The sequence below is a fragment of the Dendropsophus ebraccatus genome, chromosome 1 (genome assembly GCF_027789765.1).
Source record: "Dendropsophus ebraccatus isolate aDenEbr1 chromosome 1, aDenEbr1.pat, whole genome shotgun sequence".
Classification (NCBI taxonomy): Eukaryota; Metazoa; Chordata; class Amphibia; order Anura; family Hylidae; genus Dendropsophus; species Dendropsophus ebraccatus.
In genome coordinates, this window is record NC_091454.1 from 43223429 (window position 1) to 43229539 (window position 6111).

General features: G+C 49.0%; 1 protein-coding gene across 1 annotated transcript in view; it reads left to right on the top strand.

Moving 5' to 3' along the window:
- ETF1 (eukaryotic translation termination factor 1) overlaps positions 1-6111 on the top strand; it is a 102914-nt gene that overhangs the window by 67132 nt on the left and 29671 nt on the right. The window lies entirely within an intron of this gene.

Here is a 6111-nt window from a genome sequence, read left to right on the forward strand (position 1 = left end):
GACTCTTAAACCCCTAGACGACCTAGGACGTACCGGTACGTCCTGGAAGTCTGTGCCCAGACGACCCTGGACGTACCGGTACGTCCTAAGCTATGAAGCGTGCTCCGGAGCGGAGCACTCTTCCTAGCAGGTGTGCTCCGATCGTGGCGCGGTGTTTAAGTGTATGTGACAGGGGACTCCCGGGGCTCCCGATCGTTAAAAGGGACCGCCGGAGGTCTCTCACCTCTCGGTGATCTGTTCACTGAGCCTGCACAGAAATTAGAAAATGAAACTAATGGATGTAAAAGTCCCCCAAAGGGACTCAAAATGTATGTATAAAAAAAAATTAAAATCACTAACACACTACCCCAAAGCCCCTCCACCAATAAGTTTAAATCACCCCCCTTTCCTATTATATAAATAAAACATATAAAAATAAATAAACATATATACCGTAGTGTGCGTAATTGTCTGATCTATTCAATTATAACAAGCTTCATTGCGAACTGTAAACGGCGTGGACGAAAAGAGGGGAAAAAGTGCGCTTGATTAGCGATTTTATGTTAAAATATATATATATATATATATATATATATATATATATATATATATATATATATATATATATATATATATATATATATTAAAAAATTAATAAGTGATCAAAACTTCCGATCTTCACAAATATGGTATTAATAAAAACTAGAGATCATGGCGGAAAAAATGACACCCCATACAGCCCCATATGTGAAAAAATAAAACTTTTATAAGCATCATAATAGGCCCATTTTATTAATAATTGCCGAAAAAAGGATTTCATTAAAAAAATATAACATTAGAGAATCTGTGTAAACCTGCATATGGTTGTGTTCGGACTGACCTATAGAATAGTGGTATCATGTCATTCTTACCATATAGTGTATTACGTAGACACAGAAACCCCCTAAATGTTACCATATTGCATTCTTTTTTTACGATTTCACCTATTTAGATCTTCATAAATAATATATTTGGGATTCTGTCATACATGTTATGGTAAAATGAAAGACGCCATTACAAAGTACAACTATTCCTGTAACAAACAAGCCCTTACATGGCCCTTTAGATAGAAAACTGATAGAGCTCTTAGAAGGGGAGGAGGGAAAAACAAAAGCGCAAAGATCAAAATTTGCGCAGTCCACTGGGTCTTTTTGGGCCTGGTCCTCAAAGGGTTAAAGAGGACCTGTCACCCCCCGTTCCGGGCTGAAAGGCTCCCGACCCCCTATACTTACCTGATAGTGCCGGGTCCCGCTTCTTGATCCGGTCCGGTGACAGAGATTTCAGCGCCCGAAGCCCGGCGCGCGCACTCCTTCGATGTGTCCGATGCCCATAGAGAATGATTGAGTCCGAAGCTCTATTCATTCTCTATGAGCGTAGGACTCCTCTCAGGAGCACGTGCGCCGGGCTTCGGGTGCTGAAATCTCTGCCACCGGATCGGATCAAGAAGCGGGACCCGGCGCGATCAGGTAAGTATAGGGGGCTCTAGCGGGGGGTCGGGAGCCTGTCATAGATAACTTGTCAGTTTTACCATAGTTTGTCAGTCCCCCCCCCCACCCCCCACCCCCACCCCATCATAAATTAAAAAATACTGCCTTTTATTTTTAATTTCGCCGCCCATATAAATTTATTCTGGTTCCGCAGCATATGTTACGCAAAAATTAAATCTGCCATTGCAAAGTAAAATTAGTGGTGCAAAAAAAATAAGGGTTCATGTGGGTCTGTAGGTGAAAAAATGCAAGCGCTGTGGCCTTTCAAACACTAGGAGGAAAAATGAAAATTGGCCCGGAAGGGAAGGGGTTAAACGGACCACAATGGTAGTATGACCGGGAGTAGTCAAAATGCATTGACTATTGTATGTTAGATGCCTCTATTGTAGATGCAATAAAGAAGAATTTTATACACTCTTTGTATTGGAAACTTTGAAATTTTCCCTTTTTTGTCTTCTCAAGGATGGGAAGTAGTGCTTGAACAGGGTGATTTATGGTGGAACTTGACTGTGTATACACTTTTTATAAGCTACAGGTTTTCTGCACACACCTTACTTAGGGCTGGGCGATTAATCAAATTAATTTGATTAATTCAAACAGAATGTTAGAATCTATTAAGATTTTTTGTGAAAATCGTAAATTCGATTTTCACAAAAAATCATTGCCAGCAGTGAGGTGCAGGGTGGGCGATCAGAGTGGTGAGAGGAGGTGTAGGGCGTGCGGCCAGTCCGGAGAGATGTGACAATGGTGTCCTTTACCCGCTCAGAGCTGCGGCTGACCTGCCTGGTCCCTTGCGTCCAGCTCCCCTCCCAGCCACACATGCAGGTCCCCGGTCTCTGGAGGAGGCCGCAGGGACTGTAGAATGGGGTGATAGCGTTGCTGCGGGTCCTGGAGCTGTACAGTGGGATCGGGGAGTGCACTTCACTCCCCGATCCCGCTGTACAGCTCCAGGACCCGCAGCGACGACATCACCTTATCCTGCAGTCTCTGTAGCCTCTTCCAGAGACCAGGCCTGACCTGCATGTGTGGCCGGGAAAGGAACTTGTGTTCCGGGGTGAGAGGAAGAGGAGGGCTATGTGCAATCTTCCTTAGTCACCCCCCCCCTCATCTATACCTGTACTACTACTACTACTACTACACCCCTTATCCACTATACCTCCACTACTACACTCTACCTAGATGGAGGCACGGAGAAGATCTCCTATACTATATGGAGGCACAGAGTTGCACATATTTGGGAAAGCTACTTAGATGGGGCACAGAAGGGGCTTGCCTACTACATGGGGGCACAGGGGGAGCACTGTCACACTGGGAAGCAATAAAGTTGTCTCAAACGTCATTAAAATAGTATCTGATGCTGCAAAAAGAAAAATGTTCTGTTTACTTAGCAAAAAGAAAAAAATCAAGCAAAAATCAAGCTTTAATTCTTAATTTAAATCGTCCCAAAAAAATTAAAAATCGAGATTTTATTTTTGGCCATATCACCCAGCCCTAACCTTATAATTTTCAAAAGGCTTGGGTGGTTAGGATCCATAGGGAAAAACTTGGTACATTGATGTAAGATACTGAAAACAACACTTTTCTTCTCCTTTACATATATGTATGTGGTACACATCTGATTTTACCTGTGCTTCATGGCACCACCACTTTTTAAGGAATGCAACCAGAATGAAAATGCAAAAACATAATTTACTGCTATAAATTTAGTTATTTTAGTAAAAAAAAAAATTAATTGTAGAGGTTATATACATTTCCCACCTGATCTTTACATTGGGCATGAGTAGATTGGAATTTTGTGCTGAGAAATACAGTTGGACGGGCATCCATACGATGCTTTAATGGTTTTCATGCATAGTTCTATGTCTGATAGGGCATATGCATGAAACTTGAGGGGCGTTGTACAGTTGCTTTAGCAATCTCAGTGTAAACTTTCTCTCTGTGGTTATCTAAAGATAACCATTACAGGTACACTTAAAGGGAACGTGTCGCCAAGTAAAAAAAAAATTGAAAGTGTTAAAACTAAATTATTTTTTTTTTATTAATTTATGTGTTTTTCATTTCTTTTTTTACATGTAAGGAAATATGAAATATTAACGATCTAATTTTTCATATTTCCCAGTGATGGCCACCAGGGGGAGCCATGAAATAGGGATGCTGAAAAAAAAGAGGCTGTCCCTGCTCAGCTACTGTGACATCATCACCTCCCCCCTCTTTTCACAAAAGAACAAAGAGAGGAAAGGTGATATTATGTGTACTGTTGGGCAGCGCCATTTTGTTGTTGTCTGCACAGCAGTACAGCTAGAAGAAGCATGTGACACTGCGGACACCAGAGAGCAATAGCCTGTACTCTCCTGTGTGTATATCTATCTATCTATCTATCCCGCCTACCTGTGCAATGTGTGACACAGTGGACACCAGCGAACACTAGCCTGTACATACATACATACATACATACATACATACATACATACATATATATATATACACACACACATATATATATATATATATATATATATATATATATACATGTATGTACAGGCTAGTGTTCGCTGGTGTCCGCTGTGTCACACATTGCACAGGTAGGGTAGGGGTAGAGGCTGGGGTGACGGGGCAGAGGGAGGCTGGGGTGACGGGGGGGGGGGGGGGGGAAAGAGGCTGATGTGACGGGGCAGAGAGGCTGGGGTGACGGGGGGCAGGGAGGCTGGGGTGACGGGGGCAGAGAGGCTGGGGTGACGGGGGGCAGAGAGGCTGGGGTGACGGGGGGCAGAGAGGCTGGGGTGACGGGGGGCAGAGAGGCTGGGGTGACGGGGGGCAGAGAGGCTGGGGTGACGGGGGGCAGAGAGGCTGGGGTGACGGGGGGCAGAGAGGCTGGGGTGACGGGGGGCAGAGAGGCTGGGGTGACGGGGGGAGCAACTGGGGGGGGGGGGGGGCCCGAAGAAAAGTAGGAGGTGAGGGGATGATGGGGGGTGACAGAGGAGGTGAGGGGATGATGGGGGTGACAGAGGAGGTGAGGGGGATGATGGGGGTGACAGAGGAGGTGAGGGGATGATGGGGGTGACAGAGGAGGTGAGGGGATGATGGGGGTGACAGAGGAGGTGAGGGGATGATGGGGGTGACAGAGGAGGTGAGGGGATGATGGGGTGACAGAGGAGGTGAGGGGATGATGGGGGTGACAGAGGAGGTGAGGGGATGATGGGGGTGACAGAGGAGGTGAGGGGATGATGGGGGTGACAGAGGAGGTGAGGGGATGATGGGGGTGACAGAGGAGGTGAGGGGATGATGGGGGTGGACAGAGGAGGTGAGGGGATGATGGGGGTGACAGAGGAGGTGAGGGGATGATGGGGGTGACAGAGGAGGTGAGGGGATGATGGGGGGTGACAGAGGAGGTGAGGGGATGATGGGGGTGACAGAGGAGGTGAGGGGATGATGGGGGGTGACAGAGGAGGTGAGGGGATGATGGGGGTGACAGAGGAGGTGAGGGGATGATGGGGGTGACAGAGGAGGTGAGGGGATGATGGGGGTGACAGAGGAGGTGAGGGGATGATGGGGGTGACAGAGGAGGTGAGGGGATGATGGGGGTGACAGAGGAGGTGAGGGGATGATGGGGGTGACAGAGGAGGTGAGGGGATGATGGGGGGTGACAGAGGAGGTGAGGGGATGATGGGGGTGACAGAGGAGGTGAGGGGATGATGGGGGTGACAGAGGAGGTGAGGGGATCATGGGGGTGACAGAGGTGGTGAGGGGATCATGGGGGTGACAGAGGTGGGGATGAGGGGATTTGACAGAGAAGGTGAGGAGATGAGGGGGTGGATTTAGCATCGGGGGTCTAATCGGCGCAGAATAATCCTATTCAGACCTGAGAGGGATCCGGGCAGCTGTCAGAGAACCGGGCCGGTGAGGAGTCAGGGTGCGCGGGGCTCCCCCGCTCCGGCCTGTAACAGGAGTGGAATGCAAACCGGAAGATGGGGCAGCCCTGGCATCCACCGGCCGACGCTGTTTCCACCTGGTGGCCCTGGACGCCGGGGCTGCCCCATCTCCCAATCTGCATTCTGTTACAGCCCGGAGCGCGCACCCCGACTCCTCGCCGGCCCGATTCTCTGACAGCTGCCCGGATCCCTCTCAGGTCTGAATAGGATTATTCTGTGCCGATTAGACCCCCGATGTCACCCCATCACCATTGTGATGCTGCCGCTCCTGGGTCTGGCAGCCGCAGGGGGGACAGCATGCAGCAGACGCTGCTGTGCCCTGCTCCCCCAGCGATCAGCCTGACTCCCTCCATCCTCCCCCCTGCAGCATCTTCAAGCCCATTCCCCCACAGAACGCTGCTGAACTGCTGCTGGGGGAAAGGAGAGAGCTACGGTGACTGGTGCCGGGACATTGCTGGGTGATAGCAGTGTCCCGGGACCCAAAGCAAAAGTCTATTCAGTTTCTCTCACTCCGGCGGGGGGGTGGAGAGAGAGCGCTGCACACACAGTTCTCCTGTCTCTCTCTCCTCCCTGGTTCCCGTGCCGAGACTTCAAGAAAATGGCGCCGCCACCCACCCCATGTACTTCAGCTGTGTACTGCGCATGTCTATGCGCATGCGCAGTACACAGCGACGGAA